General features: G+C 35.1%; 1 protein-coding gene across 15 annotated transcripts in view; it reads left to right on the plus strand.

Moving 5' to 3' along the window:
* The window catches only part of HS3ST5 (heparan sulfate-glucosamine 3-sulfotransferase 5), a 189,341-nt gene that overhangs the window by 4,035 nt on the left and 161,224 nt on the right, over nt 1-24,082 (plus strand). For 3 of the 15 annotated variants that reach the window (XR_014065258.1, XM_081529597.1, XM_081529591.1), the window contains exons 1-3: nt 27-101; nt 435-486; nt 9,581-9,772. The gene's annotated coding sequence lies outside the window, so the exon portion shown is untranslated. Of the gene's footprint in view, nt 1-26; nt 154-434; nt 487-625; nt 797-1,246; nt 5,350-9,347; nt 9,773-24,082 lie in introns of those variants that run through there. The other 12 variants (XM_081529598.1, XM_081529592.1, XM_081529601.1 and 9 more) reach the window with 9 other exon arrangements.

Genomic DNA, 24,082 nt, shown 5'->3' on the forward strand with positions numbered 1-24,082 from the left:
GGGGAGGGGTGTCCGTCCACCAAGCTAGTGACTGTTAGTGAGCAAGGTTGCAAGGATACGGAGCAACCATTAGCAGTCCTGGCCTTCCCAGGGACTCAGTGGTAAAGAATCTGCATGCCAGTGTGGGAGATGCTGGAGACACAGGAGATGCAGGTTCAATCTCTGGGTCAGGAAGGTCCCCTGGAGAAGGAAACCGCTACCCACTCCAGTATTCTTGCCTGGGAAATCCCATGGAGAGAGGAACTACAGTCCATAGGGTTGCAAAGAGTTGGACCTGACTGAGCACTGCATGCAGGGCATTAGCAGTCCTACTCAGCCATTTGTTGTCATCACAGCAGGGCCCTCTCCTCTCTCTCCCCTTCCTTTGTATTAAAAGGAGCCTGAATTCAGACTGAGGGATGATTTTTTTTTAATTAATCTTTATTTGATTATAGTTGCTTTACAGGTGACACTAATGGTAAAGATCCACCTGCCAATGCAAAAGAGGTAAGAGACATGGGTTCCATCCCTGAGTTGGGAAGATCCCCTGGAGGAGGGCGTGGCAACCCACTCCAGTATTCTTGCAGGGAGAATCCCATGGACAAAGGAGCCTGGCATTTACAGTCCGTAGTGTTGCAGATAGTCTGACGCGAGTTAAGGGACTTAGCACAGCACATATTTGCTTTACAAAGCCGTGTTAGTTTCTGCCGTACAGCAAAGTGAATCAGCCATATTTATACATATACCCCTTCGTTTTTGGATTTCTGTCCCATTTAGGTCTCCACAGAGCATTGAGTGGGATTTTCTGAGCTATACAGTAGGTTCTCATTAGTTGTCTATTTTATACATAGTATCAATAGTGTATATATGTCAATCCCAATCTTCCAATTCATCCTACTACCCACCTTTGCTCCACTGGTGTTCTATACATTTGTTCTCTATGCCTTTGTGTCTATTTCTGGGAGATGGTTTTTTGAGATGCTAGTCTGCTATCTTCTCAGTCTGCCAGCTGATTAAAGTCTTTATTCTTTGCCCCAACAATTCGTTTCCAAGTTTATTGGCCTGTGGTGCAGTGAATAGAGTGAGCTTGGGCTCAGTAACAAAACTAGCAGAAGAAATCATGCTTCTCAAATTTTTCTATCAAATGGCTGCTGCTGCTGCTGCTAAGTCGCTTCAGTCGTGTCTGACTCTGTGCGACCCGATAGATGGCAGCCCACCAGACTCCCCCATCCCTGGGAATCTCCAGGCAAAAACACTGGAGTGGGTTGCCATTTCCTTCTCCAATGAATGATGGGCATGAGGGCAAAACCCCACCACGCTGGATTAATACATGAATTTCCTACATTTTTTGGTACTGTTGGCTTCCTTGGCTTCTATCAAAAATAAGTTAGTCTTTGATTGTTGTGAAGAGTTTTTGAACCATATTTATAACTTTCATTTCATGTAAATCAAAAAGATATCTTCAATCACTTTAGCATATGTAGACCCATTTTAAAGTCATCATACATATTAGAGTAGGTGTAACTCACTTCCTGAGAAACATTCTGAGAAAACAGCACTGATAACATGGGCCCAGTTTGCAGTGTTGAAGATAGAGATAGTTAAACATTTTCCTGTTCTTTTGTTTGTTTGTTTTTTGTTTTAATAAATTTATTTATTTTAGTTGGGGGCTAATTACTTTACAATATTGTAATAGTTTTTGCCATACATTGACATGAATCAGCCATGGGTTTACATGTGTTCCCCTTCCTGGACCCCCCCACCCACCTCCCTCCCCATCCCATCCCTCTGGGTCATCCCATTGCCCCGGCCCTAGATGAATATTTCAATATTTGTCTCAATATTTGAGACAATATTTGTCTCAATATTTCAAATATTTCAATATTTGTCTCATGCATCGAACATGGAATGGTGTTCTGTTTCACATATGATAATATACATGTTTCAATGCTATTCTCCCAGAACGTCCCACCCTCACCTTCTCCCTCAGAGTCCATAAAATTGTTCTATGCATCTGTGTCTCTTATTCTGTCTCGCATATAGGGTTATCGTTACCATCTTTCAAATTCCATATATATGCATTAGTATACTGTATTGTTGTTTTTCTTTCTGGCTTACTTCACTCTGTATAATGGGCTCCAGTTTCATCCATCTCAGTAGAACCGATTCAAATGTATTTATCTTTTCTGTGTGTGTATATCTGTTGAACTCATCAAAATCTAAAATATTTCAATTCAGCATAAAATTGTAGTACCAATTGTCATATGGCATATATTTTATCCTGTGCTGGGACAGGAAAGCATATCTAAATGCATCATGCCTATGCTCAGAAGTAATGCAAATCTTCTGTCTTGCCACTGCCAGAAATAAATGAAAACGATAGTAGATAAAGGCTAGAAACATTTTTCTGTTTTGCACTGATGCAAAATGTTGTGTGTAGTGATCATCATCGTGCATTAAGCATCTACTGTAAGCCAGACATTCTAGATAGGCAGAATATTGAAGGCATAGTTTTTTCAACTCTCATTAATCAAAAACAAATAAACACAGTTTAAAGTAGTTGAGAGTAAAGAATAAACATTGAAATTTTTAAAACACCTAAATACATTCTATGATTTATGAGCAGAACTATATACATTCACATAGTTTTTTCAGCCTATTACAAATCTCCACTAAAGACTTATTTACCTAATTAGATAATTGAACTGTGTCTCTGCCTACACAGGGAGAAGGAAATGGCAACCCACTCCAGTATTCTTGCCTGGAGAATCCTAGGGATGGCGGAGCCTGATGGGCTGCCGTCTATGGGGTCACACAGAGTCGGACACGACTGAAGCGACTTAGCAGCAGCAGCAGCAGCATGCCTACACATGGTTGTTAACTTATGCGAATTGTGTATAAACTGTATCCATAGTGCACAGAATAGAGAAATTCATAAATAACAGGTGTTTTAATGATTGTTTTTATTAAAAGCCTGCAGAAATGCCCATGTCAGAACCAGAGAGTAAAGAAAGATCAGTATATTAGAAGGAGCTGGACAGATGGAGGTCCATAATGGAGGTCACACTGCCCTGATGGAATTTACCACTGCTCAGAGTATGAGTCTCTGTATTACCAGTGTAAGAATTTGACTCAAGCAGAAGGTCTCATTCTGGTCTGAATCACAAGGAACTGAAGTATGTGAATGAGGTGATCAGTTCATGAATGGAGAACCACTCCACTACTGTGTCCAGGATGTTGCTGTCCTTTTTGTCTAGTGCCTTTTTCTGACCTAGCAGTCCCTGAGGGAGCTGATGAATAAATGTGGATGGTTGTGAGGGAGGTGCCAAGTAGACCAAAGGGAAGTGTGAGGAATCTTCTGAAGATGTGACTTCCAGTTTCCAGGAGAACAAAAGATCTTGATCTACACTAGCAGCCTGTGATTCCTAGATTTTCTCTTCTTCATTCTCAAAGCTAGTGGTGATCAATCCATGTTTCACAGAACCCTAGGGTTCTGTATAAGGATTGTTTTGTGGGAGATGGATCCTCTTAAAAATAGAGAACAAAACTTTAACTACTGCTCTCTCTACTCATTCTCTCCCTGTTACAATACAATTTTAGCTTCTTCAGTCACTTCCCAGTCCTGTCTCCTGGTAATGACATTATTTCCCCTTAGTGGACTATTGGGAGTTCCCAAACTCCCTGTCACTCTTTTATTGAGATAATCACAGAAGGTCAGTCATCTAGGGATAATCATAAGTCATAAGTAACTTTTACTTAATTCTCATCATATGGTATTATTTCCCTCATTTCCTTAGGAAGTTTTCAAAATTATAAGTGAGAATTTTTGCTCTTTACTAGTAGGTACTGTTATATGGTACTCTAGATCTTTGAGCCCGAGGTAGATTAACAAAAGTTTTTATATTTCAATGCAATATTGAGAGAAAAACCTACATAAAATATATATAAATAGGCGAGCCTATATTCTTTTTTAGCTCTCATAAACTCTTTACTCCATGTGTTTTCTAAAACATCATTACTTGTGTTAGAGATAGCTATGACATCCATTGGCAATCTCATACTCTTAAAGGAATCAATTTTTAAAGAAATACAAAAGTTTTGGTCTATAATTATGGAACATATGTCAATTTTCATTCAAAAGGACTAACCCCGTGTTGCCATTAGAAACAGAAGTTAACGAAACAGAAAAGTTTATCCAGAGAAATATCATATACTTGAAAATCACTTTTTCCATTACACAGAAAAGAAGCGTGTGTAAAGAGGCAGAGTGTAAGGTCCTTTCTTCATGCAGTTCTGCTTATTTTTTATTTATATAAAGAGAAGCAAAATAAACAGTGCCACTTCAGCCTATCCCTTGGAGTTTAAGTTACTGGAGGAAAGAAATCATGATTGTATCCTGGTAGAATTTTCCTTGAAAAGCAGTTGAATATTATATCATGAATCAGTAGTTTCTTAAAATATCTTTTAATATCTTGGGTAAAAATTGTAAAATAGCCTTCTCTCTGATTTTTAAGACAACTATTTGTAGTCATGCTTAAAATGAAATTTGTGCAAGAGGGTTTCTTTTTTTACTTTTTCCTTCCTTTTTTCAAAAAAAATATTTAGACTCCCTAACATAGTCAATACTCTGAGAAAACCTGAAAATATTTATAACTGAACAACAAACCTGTAGAAGCCCAAAGGCAATTACCTCTTGTATAAATATGCCTTAGGCAGATTTCAACTAGTTTTTAAGAAGCAGAAGTTTAAGCTTGCTCAAGAATTTTATTCATGCAACAAAATTTGCATTATCTACTCTTCTTTCCTGCCTTCTTCTCCTCTGGTTCCTCTCACTTCTGTCTACCATTTTTCAACTTAGAAAGCATTATCTGGCCACAGCTACACAGTCAGAAGTCTTTGAGAAACCTGTACCTGTGTCTTGTTTACTTAAACACTTACAGCCCCACTGTTTCTTTACCTTTAGACTCCAGCGCATGTTCTTATTTTAGATTACTCTAAGAAATCTCTCTTTTAGGCAATATCAGTATACAACATCAGAGAAGGCAATGGCACCCCACTCCAGTACTCTTGCCTGGAAAATCCCATGGACGGAGGAGCCTGGTTGGCTGCAGTCCACGGGGTCCCTAGGAGTCGGACACGACTGAGCGACTTCACTTTCACTTTTCACTTTCGTGCATTGGAGAAGGAAATGGCAACCCACTCCAGTGTTCTTGCCTGGAGAATCCCAGGGATGGGGGAGCCTGGTGGGCTGCCATCTATGGGGCCGCACAGAGTCGGACACGACTTAGCAGCAGCAGCAGCAGTATACAACATAGGCTAAAATTTCATCCTTACCTTGGAATCTCTGCAGTTCTTTTTTGCCCTTTTCAGGTAAATATCCAATAACTAGAAATTAATTTGTACTTGGGATAATTATTTTCCAAAATAACTAGTCTTGGCTCAAAAAAGACTTTAGCTGTTAATTATCTGTTAAAAATTATTGAAGTTTTTGCTTATATTTTTCAAAGGTAAAAGATTTCTAAAGATAAATATAAAATATTTGAGACCATAACAGTGAAAGTATAAAACATCATGTTTGAGTGTTTGTTTACATTATTCAGGACTTATCTGAAGGTTTTCTGTGTCATGTAGAAAAACAGTTCCTTTGTAATTAATCTATACAGATTACGTAGAATTGGGATCCAGAAACAAGTTTCCTCTTTTTTACTTCCATCTTTGACAGGATAATAATATAGTTCCCCTTGTCCATTTTTAATCTTATCCTTTTAAGAAGGAATCAGAGTAGAAGAAATATCAGTATCAATACAACTGAATGCCTCTGGACCCCTACTAAGTTACGTAGCATTCTTCTGTATAGTACAAAGAAATAAGGCATTTCTTTGCCTTCAGTTTACTTGTAAGTAATTCAAATAATAACATATACAGGAAAAAATATAACACAAGTGGTTCATGGTTCAAGAGTTATCGCACGGACATTCATTCAACAACTATTTATTGAGTTCCAAGGATGTGTTAGGCACTCTGCTAAATGCAGGATATTTTAAAAATGAGGATAATTATGAACAAAAATGGTTGCTTTCCTCTAGGGAGATGAGAATAAAGAAGTAGGGATTGAGTAATATAAGTCCTTATTCTTTATCCTAAGAAAAGTGAGAAGGCATTGAAGGCTTTTAAATGGAGGGTTGACATGACTGGTTGTGTTGTTTGGTTTTTTTAAATCACCAAAACACCATGAGGAGAATTTAATGGAGAATTTAATAATAGAAGATGAGAGACAGAAAAAAGTCATGCACTATTCCAGGCTATAGATGTGGTCTTAGAGGTGGTGATGGTGGTGGTGGTGGTGGTAGTGGTGGTAGAGGAGAAAAGGAAAGGGTTGTTATTTCTTTCTTCAGGGGATCTTCCTGACCCAGGGATCAAACCCAGGTCTCTTGCATTGCAGGCAGATTCTTTACCATTTGAGCTATAGGGAAGTCCCAAGTTCTTAGTCGTGTCTGACTCTTTGCAACCCCATGGAATAGTCCATGGAATTCTCCAGGCCAAAATACTGGAGTAGGTAGCCTTTCCCTTCTCCAGGGGATCTTCCTAACCCAGAGACTGAACCCTAGTCTTCCTCATTGCAGGCGGATTCTTTACCAACTGAGCCACAGGGAAGCCCAAAAAGGAATGAAGAAAACAGAAAAAGGAGACAAAGTAGATAGATTTTGAAAAAATTATTAAGAAATAAAATCAAAAGGTTATGATAATCAGAGACTAGGGGAAAACAAGAATTAAATCTACTCTGATTCCTTATTTAAAAGTTGAAGGCCATGCTTTTTGGCTTAATTGATGGCTTATTGTACTGTTTACAAAAATAGAAAACACTGGAGGAAAGGTGTATTTGAGAAGAAGTTTTTATGAATCCAGTTATGGCAATATTCAGTTTGAGGAGCCTACAAGACATTTAGGTTGAGATGTCAAATATTCAGTTAGAAATAAAAGTCTGGCAATATAAGAAAATGTTATGCTAAAGATTTGAGAGTCTTCATCAAATGATAGCATTATATACTTTGATGAGCTCTCTTATCAACATATACAGTGGAAAATTAAGTGATTTAGATTAGGATTCTCTCACTATGAATTAGAAAACTCTGGCAACATTTCACGGGAAAGAGGGCTGGATCATGAAAAGAGGTAGAATATAGATAAGAAAGAGAGAGAAATGAATGAAATGGCAGGAACAAAATAAAAATATAAGTAAATAGATTGTAAAGATTTTGGTTACAAGTAAGATAAATACCAACCCAAACTGGCTTAATCCCCCCCCCCATAAAACAGAACTATAAATTCACACATAACTGAAAGTTTCGGGATATTCTATCTGCAAGCAGGGGTCTGTCCACGGGTGACACACCAAGCTAAGAGCTCAGATCCTTTTGTTTTCCAGTTATTTTTTTGGTGTTGACTTAAGTTCTGTCAGGTTCTCCTCTGATGATCCCAAGATGATTGCTAGTAGTTCCATACGCTATATGTTCATATGCTCATGTCCAGCAAGAAAAAATCTTGTTTGTTTTTGCATAATAAGGCAACGAAAATCCCAGAATGGAGATCATTGAACTATTAAGATTGTATGCTTATCCCTAACATTGTAGGTAGAGGTTGAAATACACAGATTATTTTTAACTAGTCCAGGTATACCTCTAGAATGAAGATAAATCCTCTCACTCAACTACCCAAAGTATTAGGAAAAGGGGATAGGAAATGTAGGTGTTACATTATAAAAAGTCTTACATACCAAGTTAAAGACCTTATTCTTAATTTAACATACCAAAAAGAGTTCTTGTATTTTGAAGTGAAGCAAGATCCAATGAAATTATTTCAAAAAATTAAGTCTTGAGGCAACTATAGTACATATGACAATGTTTAAAAAAAAAAAATCTGTTAAAAGAGCCTACAGCAATACTTTAGGAAAGAGAAAGTGAAAACCTAGACTGTGATTGAGTAAAAATGTTGATGAAAGGAAGACAGTAATGAAGTAATGGATATGACAGTATTTCAGATGAGGAATACATAGGACTTAACAAGATAGTAAGAATAAACTTTATGGTGGAACTTCAAAATCTTCCACTGAGATTTCAACTAAGGTGATAACTTTGGCACAGAGGGAAAAATGGAATCCTTTCTTTGACCATAATACTTGACCCTGTTCTAGTCTTAGCTCTGAGCTAGGCTTTTCATTTTATTTTGTTCTAGTTAGCATCACCTTGTGACCTATTACTCCCCACACACACAACTTTCCTAGAAGTCAAAAGAAGGCAAGTTCCAAACTCTGTCAGAATGAAACCTGCTCTTCACGCCACTGAATGAGAACTTACGGATTACACGACTGCTTAGCAAATGTTTTTTTAGCATTTTGTCAACTTACAATGAGTGTTAGCAAGCAACAGAAAACCCAGTGGTTTAAACAAGTACAGTTTCAAAGGAAGAAGTTAGTAGTGTTGGTTCAGCTGCTTGTCAGTAACAGGGCTGATATCTTTGTAATTCTCTGGACTTTCCTTATGTTTTACATCATGGTGACAAGATGACTGCTCTACCTCCAAGTATTGTAGCCTCGTTCAAGGCAAGCAACTGTGTGGCAAAGAGCAGAGGAACAGAAATCTTTCTATTTATCAATAAAGCAAATTGCTGCCTGGATTTGTTACCCAGTGTACTTCTTACTGTTCATGGGCCAGAACAGGGTCACATGACCACTCTTAGCAGTAAGGGAGACCAGAAAGAATGTTCGATTTTTTGTTCTCTATTTTGTGAATCATAGCAAGAAAGTTGGGAATGTTTTTTGGGTGACCAAACAGTAAGTTCTACCATGAAAACCCATCATTCTACAGTGTGCTCTGTGCTTACATATGTATTACACTTTTATTTTGTATTTGACTTTGTATTTCTCCATACATGATGCCTCCTCTACCCTTTGGGACAATATCTGCATGATTAATTTCCAATTTTGAAAATGGACCTTTTATTCTCTTTTTCCATTAGCTACTACACATCTATTTAACTCATGCAGTAAAGAAGCTAGAATTTTGGCTTCCCTAAGTAGGCAACATATATTGACTACAAAGGATATTATTTTTATTTATATCTAATTATCTTGGGAAGCATTATCCATGTGTAGTAAAATATAGCAAAAGTACTAAATGATTCCATAGGGATTTAGTGAATGTATCATGTCTTATCTTTTATGAGGTGTGATAGAGTCTCGCATAAGAATATATTTTCAAAAGGCCTCATCAAACCTGACTTAGAAAGAAATTCAGCACCAAAATGTAGCATCTGCATATCAAAAATAAAATTCGTAATTATATCACTTGATGCAATGTTTAGAAAAATAGTCAATTAAAGCAGTATGAATTCAACCAGAATCCTCTGCAGGCAAGAGCATCATGCAATTCTGACTTCACAATGACATGAAATTTTAAATGACAACTGTGCTAAATCAGGGAGCAGCAAACCCAGGCCAAGATTAAATTTAGTAACGCTGCTAGTTTACTGAAAATAACCTTCTCCATAGCAGATTCTCTATGAATTTCAGGTGACTGACTACTTGTTTTTCTATTCTGTTCAGAGGTAATCAGGATCCCAGAGGCTTCAGCGTTGTCTTCCCTTCTCAATGGCGTTTCTGGTGTCCACCTCAGGAGTCTCCTTGGCCAGCCTTGATACACTTGGAAATTAAACAGATGATCCACTGCATGTATTTTTCTTGAAAATTTTCATCGTATATGTTCAGAACTTACAAAATAAGCATAAGGATTTGAAGGTAAGAGAACTTTGGAAGTAACTCACATTCTTATGTAACTCTTAATTACATCAAAAAGTGAAAATTAAATCTATTTTTTAAAAAATATACAAAAGTAAAAGAAATACTTGAATATAAGTAAAAATAGCTAGCTATGTGTAGTTAGTTCTACAGCAATAAAAAGGGAAATAAAATATAAAGTTTAAAAGTTTTATACGTAATATAAATATAAATACAAGCATGGCACAGTGGTTATCTTGATATCTGAAATCAGTTTCACACAAAAAAGGATGGCATACAGTGGTTCTCAAATTTTAATATGCATAAGAGTTAAATGAGGGGAGAAGGAGGTTTTTAAAATGCTTATTCCTGGGCATATTTCACAGAGAGATTCACTATGGTCCAGGAATTTGCATTTTTTACAGCTACTCACCCTCAGATAATCCTGATGAAGATGGCTCTTAGACCCTTAAGAAACAGAGAAATTAGCATTTAAAATAATGTGCTTCTAATTTTCAAACTACATTAAAAGGGATTTTATATGGCTTGTTTCCTACAGTCACAGAATAAATAAGGAATGCATTCTTTAAATTAATGCTAAATTAGTATTCCTTTTTTGGCCCCCCCAAATTGAATTATTAATCCTTTCTAATATTCTTTTTTTTTTAATTTAGTATGATGCGCTAATTCCCAGATGTCCCTATCTCTCTTTTAGAGTGACAGTCCTGTCATTGCTCTCTTCAGCTGTTTCTCTGTTCCACATGTTTTGGTTTATTCAGATGTTTATGGATCTAATTCTAAGAAATATCTAGATGATAATAATGAACTACTGCTGAAGCTGGCTAAATATTTCTTTCTTTTCTTTTTTTGAGGGTTTTTCTTTTTCTCTTCATTTAGAAAACTCAGCCTTAGAATTCAAAGGAACAGATCTGCATAATATGCCTTTAGCTACTCTTTTTTCCTCTGCAGCTTAAACCTTAAAACTTATGTGCTGTATTTATAACAGGGTACATGTATGTTTATTGAATATCATTTTATTTTATTTCTGTTTCTGTATTTCATTTAGCAACTTCATCTTTATTATTTGTGATTTTAAGCTTATAAAAGATTTGCTTTTTATTTCAGTAAAAGAAGTGATTGGTACAGACATATTCAGACCTTAAATTGTGATGATTTTTTAAAGATTCAGTATGATATTTTTATAGTGAAGAATGAAATTTTTAATCAAAATCCACCGAATTTCAGGCTTATTGCTATTTTCTGTTAGTCTTTGTGTGAACTTATTCATATTGTATAGATTTTCTTGTCCATAAAATATCAAAAGGCAAGAATAAACCTTTAATTAAAAAAAGCCTGCCCCTATAACTCAAGTTAGCTATGCATGTTATTTATTAATATTACACAAAGAAAATTAGTATAGTCATATGCATAAAATAAAGCAGCATAAATTTTAAAATATATATATAAAACTGAATCACCTTGCTACACACCAAAAACTGACACAACGTTGTAAATTAACTATACATCAATAAATTTTTTTTAAATAATAAAATGAAATAAAGTAATACTTAAAGTAACTAAAACAAAAGATTTGCAGAATTGTTTTAACTATAATGATGAATTTTCATGTACATTTGTCGTCAGAACTGTCCTCAATAATAAGATTGCCATCTGATGATAAAGTTCTAAAATTTGTAGTAAAGAAGATGATAAAAATTCTTAAATATGTAGTACATAAGTTTAAGGTCAACAGAGTCTCCAAATAAGATTTCATAAAGTTTTTAGTGTAGATCTTCTATAATACTTCTGTTTCAAAAAAATAGAAACTACTCTTTCACCCTTTTGTGGAGAAAGAATGGAATTATGTCTTCAAATGAGCCACATTCATTATCATTGGTGTATTTATCTTAATTGTGGCTCCGTAAAGAAAACTTACAGTGTAGTTTTAGGGAACCTTAGTGAAACAACCTCCATACTAGTGAAGTAAAATATACAATAAAAGAGTAAATTACAGGAACTTTATAGAGGCATAAAGTTTTGGAGCAAAAATGGAGCATTGAGATCTTCTAGCCTAGTTCCTTAATGTACCATAGCATTCTCTTCTCTGCCAAACTTACTGGTAAAAAGCTTAATACAAAAGAACAGTAAACATCAGTCTGGTCAGGTATGACTTATTAACAAGGAGAAACTAGCCAAGTATTTTGCAATATCTATTTCTTGTATGAGAAAATGAAGTTTGAAGAAGCAAAGAAAGTACCTGAGTACTTATAAATATAATTCAACTTGAAATCATGAATCATTTTAGTTGTCCATAGATAATCTACCATGACATTAATCTAGAAATGAAAGTAGCAAATTTAGGTTTATTTCAGGCTGGCCTATCTGTATCTGGACGTCTGATATTGAGAGGGAAAAAGAACTGAAAGAAGCATTGAGCTTTAGAACAGTAGAGCCATCTGGGACCAGCTGGTACAGCAGAAAGGAGATTCAAACATATAAGAATGTCTGGGAAGTATTATTGTTATTATGAAACAGTGTAATAATGATATTTGTGAGATGTCCAGTATAATTAAAATGTGTTTATTATTCTCAGTTTAAGAAATTGGAAGGTCATTTAAATTTATGTAACAAAAGTGAAGTTATTAATATGGCAAAATACTCATAATATATTGTAAATGGAAACAACAAATTATAAGCCATGTTGTGATGTGGTTCTCATTTTTATTAAGAAAAACTACAATGTATAGGAAGAAAATTGAAATGATCTACATCATAATATTATTCATGGTTATGATCAATTGATGAAATTATGGTTGATTTTTATTACTCCTCAGGATTTATAAAACTTTTTCTAAAGTATATCATACTACAGTAATTTTAGCATATTTTTAAGGGCTGAGAGAATATTTAGTTATCTGGGAAGTTCACTTGCACAGATTGTAAGATAGCCCTGCTAATGATTATCTAAAATAGCCTTTAAACGAGGTGCTTGCATCTTGTAGTATTAAGCTGATTTGAATATGAGAATATTTACTTCCAATTAGGTCAAAATGAATTTTAGATGAAATTCTTAATTTGTGGAATATTGCAGAAGATAAATTTCTCAAGTTTATCTCCTCACTAAACACTGAAATTTTTGAATTATGACATTAATTTCTTAAAATAGTCTTTATTTCTTGTATCATGTAATTCCAATTTGTTTTCAAGAATTTTCTAACTATAATAGCTTGCTCCATTTGGAAGATAATTTTATATATTTGGTTACATTAGTGTTAATATGTCTTTGTTCTTTAAATCTCCGGTATAACATACGGTTAGTCTTACCATTATTACTACCAGCTGCAGTTGGCCTATGATTTTGTTCATTCTGTTTGAATCCAAAGTAATTAGCTCTTTAGTTTAATGACAATATTTGTTAATGGGTTTTTAGGGCCAAATTCTGCTGTTAGAGAGTGGGTGGTATATTTGAAGATAGAATCTGGCCCTTATGTTTTAAGCATAAGCTGTGTAATTTGATTTCAAAATGAAGGTTTAGAGAGTTTACAGTAGGAAAATGAAATCTGCATTTATCTGAAGTTTGTCAGTTTCAAGAAACAGAAAATGAAAGTGAAAATTTATGTAAATGAACAGCAAACCTACTCTAAATTGTCCAATACAGCTATTCTGTATATTGTATCATTTCATGCATAGTTGGAATAAGAAATGAAATATATCCTGCCACATAAGGGAAATTACCTAATGTCTGCTTGTAATTATCATTTCATTTCTTATGAAATATTTTTGATCATTGTATTTTTTCCAGCTTTATGGAAATGTAATTGACATATAACATTGTGTAAGCTTAAGATATACAATGTGATGATTTGATACTTTTATGTAATGCAATTACCATGATACCATGATTACCATGATAAGGTTAGTTAGAACATTCATCACCTCACCTAAGAGGAGATATCTTAAATGTTCTCACCACACACATGAAAATTGATCATTGTATTTTTGAAAGACTCATGAAGTGGAAAGAATGTTTGCTTGGGGATCACTAGGATTCAAAGTCAGACTCAGTTTCCTGGTAGTGGACTGACCTTGAGAAAATCTCCTTGCCTCTCCCTGGGCCTGTTTTTTCTTCCTAAAATGATGCCTTTGTACCAGATGATCCCAGTAGTCTCTCTAAATAAGTCTGACTTGCTTTAAAAGAGTGTTATGGGGAAGATGCAGCTTCCTAGGTGGGTCAGTGATAAAGAAGCTGCCTGCCAACGCAGGAGACACAGGAGACACAAGTTCAATCCCTGGGTCAGGAAGAACCCATGGAGGAGGAAATGGCAACCCACTCCAGTATTCTTGCCTGGAAAATCCCATGGACAGAGGAGCCTGGAGGGTTACAGCTCATGAGGTTGCAAAGAGCTGGACACAACTAAGTGACTGAGCACAAGCATGATGAGGAAGGCACAGAGAAGGCAAGGAGAATGCAATGACTTGAGCTAAGTGAGTAAACAGATTATTAGGTCTACTAAAAGGTACTCTGGAGAACTTTCCGTCAATGACTTGTTACTTTTATTCTGGAAAAGAGAGATATTGGGAGAGTCTATGTAGAATAAGTTGTAGTTTACTCTGTTAGAAATTTACAAAGAAATCAATTTTGGCAAAACTTAACAACAAAATGAAACCCAGCTAGTAACAATTGAGATATCCAACAATGAAATAGGGCACCTTGGGAGATAGTTAATTCACCATCATTACAGGAAAAGAAAAGGGGTACCAAGGAATTTATGACCTGCCAAACTGGCTTCAAGGTGTAAAAGTTAGAGGCACATATTCTGGACATAGTAGAATTCATCAAATATTGTTGAGCCCTTCTTGAAGCAACTGTTAGAGGACAAACTCCATCAAACCAAGAGATGACTATAGACACTGCTGCAAAAGGACTGCTTCTGAGCATGGAATGCATTTCATTCTAAAACAAATATGGAGTTTAGGGTGACACAAAATAGAGCATAATACTATAATATATAGAACTAAAGTAACTGACAAAATTATAAGGACACAGCAGAAAGAAATTGGTGCAAAAAGTTAGTTGACTGCTTTATTTGCAATATCTATGAATCAGTAGATACTATTTAAAGCTAGCAAATCAAGTCATAAAAATATAAGCTAGAAAAAAGACATTAAGAGAAGTCATATTAATGCTCAACTTTAGGTGGCAAAGAATGAGAGGAGAAATGCTACTTTTTCTATAGTTATAAATTAGAGGAAAATGTGTACTCTAATAAGTATTCTTAAGAAGTTACATACATATACTAAGCAAAGAAAACATCATAAAATGAAAGTCTTTTAAGACTAAAATCTTTAATAAAAACTTGAAAATATTATGACAAAATAGGTTGTCATATCTTTCATATTGATAAATGGAAAGAAATACATGGATTTTTTTTTTTAACAAAGTATTTTCAGACTGGATCACAGTGCAGAACCAAATTTTGTCTATACAGACACCAGGATACAACAAAAGCAAAGTTATTCAAAAATTTGAATATGAAAGGATAGGTGAAGTAGAGTAAAGGGGATGGACAGGCTGTTAGACAAGCAGTGAGAAGGGAAGTGGAAAGAGAAAGACATAGATGCAGTACATCTTTTGAAGGAAGAATTACCAAAACTTGAACTCTAACTGGTTAGAGGGGATAATGAAGAAAACAAGGGCCTGAAGACTGACCCTATATGTTAGTGAGAAGGCTATATAAATTGGATTTTTACTATAATACAACAGGGAGCGGATGGAAAGGTGAAGGTGGTAGTCACGCAATAGCAATTGCTGATGCTGGGTATTGAGATGAGTCACACTTCACCGCACTACACAGAACCCTGCAAATTCCATAAGGAATCTCCTTTCAGAGCTTTATGGTCAGTCTACCATTATGGTAGTTGTTGGCACTTACTATTTTAAGATTTATAAAAATAACATTTTCTCTTCACATTCACAGTTACCCTTTGGATATTCAATTCAAACTTCCGTTTCCCCTGATGTTTGGTACTTTTCTGATGGCATGTTTCTAATTGTTTGAAAACGACTATGGCTAATGGGATTTTTGCTTCAATGAAATACATAGGATATCACATATTTTCTCTGTCTATATCAGTAGATTTCAAGCCTTTTTGACACTGGATTGTGTAAAAATGGAAATTGCCTCACAACTCAGTACACATATCCAACTGTTTATCTAGTCCATTAAAATGATACTAAAAACAATTTAAAAGGTGTCCCAGACAAATACAATCTAATGAAATTAGGAGGTAGAATCTTAATATCAGAAAAAGTGATGTTTAGGGTAAAAGGTATTAACTAAAACAAAAGAGAAGCTTTCTATGAGTGCTGATGTGTAATACATAATAAAGACATACAGTTAGGAGTAAATAATGACTTTAAGCAAGGGCTACCATAGGAGTTTGTTCAGCAGACAAACTTCTAAAAATACCCCAAGAAATATCAATAGTCCATATTTTAGGTGCTGGACTAAAATGAAAGAATGTCACCTTCTATATTATAATGCAAAACATGTATACTGAAATTTATTTTCAAGAGAAAGTTTTGATATCAAAAATAATTAAAACGACCTATTAACCAAGAATTAAGTACTTGATTATCTACCATTTTCTTCATTTTCAACAAAAAGTGTTACAAGTTGCTTCTCTTTGTGAAAAGAAAGATAGCTTCCACTAAGACTGTAAATGTATACATTATGCTTGTTTGATTTGAAAAAAAGTGGGATGTTTGAATTCCCCCCACCCAAACAGGTATTCTTAACAGCAGGGTATAATTTCAGAGTTCTTGCAGTCAAGAGGTTTCTGCTGAGCAAAAATTCTCACTCAATTTAGGAATGTAGGTTATAATAATTTTCCTATCCTGATCGCAGCAGGTTTCCTGGCTTCATTTTCCAGACTCCTAAGTTGAGTAGAAACAACTAGGTAACTTCAGTTCCAGTTATGATTAACACATCCTTTAAGCATAGTCCCATTAACTCAACTTAGTTATATTGCAAAGCCGCTTAGCTTCACAGTGAAATGGAATAACAGTTGAATTGCTTTCCTATTGTAATACTTATTTAAGTAGATGCATAGTGGTTTGTGATGGCAAACTTTGTAGAGCATGAAAAATTATGAGGGGAAAAAAAGCTTACTTTTTCTGACCTAAAATTGTAAAGAAATGGCATGTGTATGCCAGCATGTGACAGTCCTATTAAAACAAAAGGAGAAAAATATTCAAAAAAATTTTTAATAAGCTATTATATTTTAGAGTAGCATTTTTTTCTAGATGGCACAGTTTTTCTAATTTGCATATGTTGTCTTCAATTTAATTTCTTTCTCACTCGGCCTCAACTTCAACCATATGTCTCAAAATTTCCTTACTTTGAGAAAGTAAAGAATGCTCAAATACCATCTTTTTTTCTGCTAGTATTAGAATAATCATATCTGTAATAAATTCAAAGTAAATTATGTAAACCACATTATTGTAATGTAGGTTACTAAGATATTGGCCTCATCTTTTGAGTATGAAAATTCTAGATGGCCGCTTTATCAAGTTGGATCAAGTCAAATAGATTTGATGGGTGTCAGACTCACTACTTGACAACCATGAGCTCTTCTAACTTCATACAGATACTCAAGGAGTTCACTTTGCTCTTTCGTTAATTGCTTTTCTTTAGTGAGTAAGGTACATATGCACCATCCCAAGACAGCTATGTTTTCATTGTGCCTGCTCAACATTGCCAAATTCAATGACTGATTTTTTTATAGCAGAAGAAGTAAATGTCCAGCCAAGTCCAATATGAACTTTATAAGCTGTATTGGCTTGATGGGGTTTTTTTATGTGTAGCACTGTGATTTTAGCTGAAAATCAAGACCCATACCTAGATGCATTTTATTCTACTACAAATTATTTCTTCATTCATTCAACCAATATTTGGTAATAATTAGTGAGTCCCAGGCCATCCTAGGGCTTAAGATGCATCAATGAGCAAAATATGGCCTTCTCTTACAACATGTAGACTATAAAAAATAATTATAACCAGTGAATTATGTAGATTCATAGATGATAACTAGGTATAAAAGAAAGAAAACATAGACTAAAGGTAAAAGGAAGAGGAAATAATATAATAGGAGTGGGATCAGATCCAATACTGTTTGTACCAGCTCTTCTGGCAAGTGTTTTCCTATGTTCATTTTTCTTGTCTTAAGACCAGAATATGTGGACTTGGAAGGTGGTGTGTGTGTTAGTTGCTCAGTCATGTCCATAGAATTCTCCAGACATGAATACTAAAGTGGATTGGAGGGTGGGGTCCACTATCAAATGAACATTGCTCACATTTTTTTTATACCAATAAGCTTCTATACATTGACATTCATACTTAAGATACCCACCTTAGAGTGCCCAAAGTAAAGTATTCAACTGCATGTGTTTTTAACTTTTAGCTTCGGAGCTTGGTTTTATATGAGTAGTCTAATTAACAAGTTTTCTCCAAAGGATGCAGTGGAATTTCCAAAAGGGTCAAATAATGAATAAAACGTTACTTTAAATTTAAATTTCTTTCTTTTTTTCTGATAATTCATAATTCATAGAGTAACTTTAAATTATAGTATTCAGTTCAGTTCAGTCGCTCAGTCGTGTCCGACTCTTTGCGACCCCATGAATCGCAACATGCCAGGCCTCCCTGTCCATCACCAACTCCCGGAGTTTACCCAAACTCATGTCCATCGAGTGGGTGATGCCATCCAGCCACCTCATCCTCTGTCGGCCTTTTCTCCTCCTGCCCCCAATCCTTCCCAGCATCAGGGTCTTTTCCAATGAGTCAGCTCTTCACATCAGGTGGCCAAAGTATTGGAGTTTCAGCTTCAACATCAGTCCTTCCAATGAACATCCAGGACTGATCTCCTTTAGGATGGACTGTTTGGATCTCCTTGCAGTCCAAGGGACTCTCAAGAGTCTTCTCCAACACCACAATTCAGAAAGCATCAATTCTTTAGCGGTCAGCTTTCTTCACAGTCCAACTCTCACATCCATACATGACTACTGGAAAAACCATAGCCTTGACTAGACGTACTTTTGTTGGCAAAGTAATGTCTCTGCTTTTTAATATGTTATCTAGGTTGGTCATAACTTTCCTTCCAAGGAGTAAGCGTCTTTTAATTTCATGGCTGCAATCACCAGTTGCAGTGATTTTGGAGCCCCCAAAAATAAAATCTGACACTGTTTCCACTGTTTCCCCATCTATTTCCCATGAAGTGATGGGACCAGATGCCATGATCTTAGTTATTAGTATAACCATATTCATTGGTAATGTTACACAGTGCCTAATTAGTTCAAGAAGACTCAAATGTGAAGTTAGAGAATGTATTACTTTCTGGATTAATCTGGATTTTGAAAGTATCTAGTTTTGGACACTTTAGATTCTTTCTTGATTCCCAGAAAAATAAGGATTGAACTCCAAATTTGAGTACATATTTTAAAAAAAACCCACTAGTCATTTCTAATTTAGTTCATTTTGTGATGCCATTTTAAGAACTATGTTCATGTTGATAACCATGTACATCACTAACTACCAGAGCTATAGAATCAAAGTCTGGTTGATCTGGAAGTGATCCCAGAAATCCTAGTACAACTGCCTTTATTTTACAGGTGTGAAAACTGTGTCCCAAAGAGGGTAAGTGATTTGTCCAGGTTATACAGTGTGTGTAGGTCTAGGAAGCCCATTAATAGTAGGACTAGTACAGGAATCTGTTCTTTAAAAATTCTAATCCATAAGTTTTTTTGACAAATCCCTTTACCTGAGATTTCTCAATGCTCATTGTTAAAATACGGTTTCCTTTAAATTAGCGCTTCCCTTGTGGCTCAGCTGGTAAAGAATCTGTCTGCAGTGGGAGAGACCTAGGTTCGATCCCTGGGTTGGGAAGATCTCCTGGAGAAGGGAAAGGATACCCACTCCAGTATTCTGACCTGGAGAATTCCAGGGACTCTATAGTCCATGGGGTCACAACGAGTCAGATACAGCTGAGTGACTTTCACTTCACTTCCTTTAAATTAAGGGGAGTTTATCATACCTTTGAATTTCATGAAGTCATCTGATTAGTGAATGTGCCTAGACTCCAGAAATGGCTTGTTATTATTTGGTAACCTCTTCAGCTCTATCAAAAGTAACTTTATTTTTTGAATGATTTTTTCAGATTTTTTTTCCTTTATAAATTAAATGATTTATGAGTCACAAAATTACTTACCTATTAATCACTATATATGGCAAAAGTGTAATACAACATTATCATTTTTCAATAAATTGTGGAAGGAGACAGTAAAGTAAGGTACTGAGTTTAGAAAACAGCTTAAGTAATATCTGGGCCCTGGGTTGTTCAGTCTTTAGAAAATGATGCAGAGTCATGTAAGAGCTCTCTGAATCCTCATAAGGGAAAATTATGTAACTCACTGGAAAAGAATGCCAGTAGATTTAATAGAGCAGAGAGGCAATATATTCAAAACACAAAGCAAAGTATGAAAAACTCTGTCTGCTAAGCCTAGGGTATTTCATATGCAAAAAAATTAAAGCAATATCAATTAATTTTCTAAGACAGTTTTTAGTTTCAACATTATAATACATCTTAAACTGCTATACATTTGATTCTTGTAAATGGATTCTAAATTTGCTTGAAATGAAGGATATGACCATGGCTTTATATAGTGATAAAATTGGTGTTTCTCATTGCACAGAATAGAATGTTCACATGTATTTCCAGGCATAACATTTATAAAACCAACATAATTTAAATTTTAAGTATATTAAAAAGGATATATAGCATTAGGTACATGACTTTAAATGATTGATGAGGATGATTATGGAAAACAGCTGTAAATAACCAGGGTCCAGAAGACTTAATGAGTACTTTGTGAACTTAGCAGCATTTTAATGGTTTTGTCTGATAGTGAATGAAGAAAATGAATAATTCATCCAGTTTTTACTTCTGCTTTTGTACAGTTGTAAATCCTATAAGAGTACCAAGCTAGAAACTGGATCTTCTACCTGTTCCAATGTCCATTACACAGTTCAATTATAGTATTCTATAATCAGTAAAATTAATTGAAAATTATAATTTAAAACTATATATGGTTCTTATTAATGTGATGACATTGTTAGCATTCTAGCATTAGGAATTTTATATTGTTTCTTATTTTTAACAATAATTTTTAAAGGATGTTTAAGAAAACACAAAGCTAATATACTTCAGATTACTAATGGAAAAAGAAACTATGAAAATAACTAATTGATTGAATTCATTTTGTCAGAAACCCTTAGTAATATCCTCGGAAATTTCTCTTTTCCTCATCCCCCTTCCATGAATATTTATGGTTTAGAAGGCAGCAACATTTTTTGCATATTCTTTTCCCAAAAGTGCATTATTTTTTTCCATTTTTAATCACTTCTTGGATGAATTGGTCTCTGATAGCCAAGGGAATTAGTAGGCCAGACTTCCCTTCTACATGAACCTATGGGTCCAAGAGTACCTTCAGTCATCTCTTGCCTGAGGAAATTGAACATACCTTTGCCTTTCACTGTCTTTACACACATTATGTTAACTAGTAAGAATAAAGGTAATGTGATTGGGTGTATAGTTTGACAGGCAGTATCAGGTAATATAGCACCCAAATTAATATAAACTGGAAATAGTGCCTTGGGGGACCACATTTATTGTGAATAAGTATTTGCATTTTATACATTTTTGTCTAGAGTTTAGACTTGCATAATAAATCATACCATAGAAAGTAGAATTGTTTTCAAAATGGTAACAAAAAAATACCAAATGCAGTTTCTTCCCACAAAGAACTTTTAATCTGTTTGGACAAGTAAAACATAGAGGCATAAGAAGTCAGATGATACCAGAGTTAATAATAAATAAAAATTTTTATATTTATTGACATTGCCATTATAATTTATCTTTTTATATTTCATATATAAACAAATTCAGTGCATACAGAAGCTTAAGCAAAAAAGTACAAAAGCATTAAGTTGTTTTGTGTTGACAGCAGAACATATTTCCTAATGATTTGTACTCTATACATAGGAAAGTTAGGTGCGTGACTCTTAACAGTGACCAAATGATACAGCCCAATGTTAGACCAAATCACAGCATTGCATTTCCCATTTTCTCACCATAGACTGTCTAAATCCCAGCTTGATCCCAGCTTGTCAGGAAATAGCATCTTTCCTTCAAAATTTTGTATCTCCTGAAAAACTTAGGGGCCTTTCAACCAAGTTTTTGTTCTTTCCAAAAGAACCAAAATTTCAGCACTGAGGTATTGTTTACTTTATGAAGAAATGTTTTTATACCAATATATGTTAAGGATATAAACATCAAGGACATTTGTTACTGAAACTAGAACTGCTTAGTTGTTCAGGTAACAAAATGGATTATTTCAATTTTATTTTGTAATTTGCAACTGAGAACTATCACTATGGCAAGCAAAATCACCTAAGTACAGATCTTAACTTGATGAGTTTACGTTCCCATTAACCCATTTTAAGTTGAAATTGTTCTAAGTAGGACATGTGTTTCAGACACCCGACCTACCAAACATCATAGCTTAGCCTCACTTACCTTAAATGTGCTCAGAATATTTGCCTTAGCTTACAGCTGGAGAAAATCATCTAACACAAAGTCTATTTTATAATAAAGTGTTGAATGTCTCATGTAATGCGCTAAGTACTATACTGAAAGTGAAAAGCAGAATGGTTGTTTAGGCACAGGACGGTTGTTAGTGCATCAGTTGTTTACCATTGTAGTTATGTTGCTGACCAGGAGCTCACTGCCTCTGCCTAGCATCAGAAGAGAGTATCCACTTATTGCTAGCCCCAGAAAAGATTGACATTCAAAGCATGGTTTCTACAGAGTGCATATTACCGTTGCACCTTTGTAAAGTCAAAAAGTCGTTAAGTTGGAGACCATCTATATGTACGTAACTTAATGTTTATTACAATCACACAGGAAGGTAACAAATATTTAAGCTAATTCGAAACTCATTTTGTTGTTGTTGTTGTTCAGTCACTAAGTCATGCCCAACTCATTGTAATATGAGGAAAAAAGGAAGTCCCATTTTTTTTCAGTTTAGTGGTAGAGCTGTCCATGACTGGATTTCCTGATAACATAACAGGGGTGGTACAGAATAACACTTAAGAGGGTGAATTCTGGAAAAAAAAAAAAAAAAAAAGAAGGTGAATTCTGGAATCATACTGCCCAAGTTCAGATCCCTAGTTCTGCTGCTTACTGTGTGATCTTGGACACTTTCAACTCACTGTCTCAACTTTCTCATGTGTAAAATACAGATGGTAACATTGTCAACATCTTAGGGCTATTGGAATTAAAGGAAATGAGTCACATAAAATACTTTATAAGGTTCAATAATTATAGACTACTCACATTGCTACTATTCCACATGGCCTCTCTTGTTTTCTTAAAAATGAAATCTTGTCATGCATCACTTTGAATCCTGATTGTTCCTTCATTTTCATTGTTTCCATTAACTTGAAAATGAAGAAACTATATATAATTATATAACTATGTGTACATATGGCATATACATATACATAACTACACAGGAATTGGGAAAATAGGTAAGAGTGTTTAATGGAATGCTTTCATTCTCGAGATAATGATTGCCTTTAAATCTGCAGCTTGGGACAGGATTTAAATGGCAACCTAATGGCTTTGTCATCATAACCACATAAAGGGTCTGGCAAAATGTGTACATTTATGCATATGGGCATGGTTGGGAAGGCTTTGAGTTGAAATTGAACCCACCCAACAAGTTGTTTCATCAAAACAGTGCCTGGAAATGTTATCATTTTATTGCTTGGTGGTTGGCTTTCCAGCTAAACCCTTTAGAGAATGGAGTAGGAGGGCAGTCAGAAGAGTGTGGAGCAGGAGGTTCTATCCCTCCAGATTGTTGAGCAGCTGGAGTGAGTTGTGCTTAACTGACACTTGACAGCTGTCCATAAGCTTTTAATCATTCAGAGCTTCCTTGAAGCAGCAGCTGCCTTAAGCACCACAGAACCAAAAGAAAAATACAACTGCCCAAAGTATCAAAGCTTCCCTCCCACCCTCTACCACTCCAAGAGCTTTTACCCACTTTCAGCAGCCATGAAATTGCTCTGCAGCTAAAACCATACAACCTTCTGAATCTAGGAAAGGACTCTTCAGGAACACTGAACATTCATTAAAAAAAAAAAAAAAAAGAAAAGAAAAGAAGAGAGGATGTTTCTGGACACCACTAAAGGTTTTCTGAGTCGGACTAAAAAGTTC

Source organism: Giraffa tippelskirchi, chromosome 9, assembly GCF_054371585.1.
Source record: "Giraffa tippelskirchi isolate mGirTip1 chromosome 9, T2T-mGirTip1v1.2.pri, whole genome shotgun sequence".
Lineage (NCBI taxonomy): Eukaryota > Metazoa > Chordata > Mammalia > Artiodactyla > Giraffidae > Giraffa > Giraffa tippelskirchi.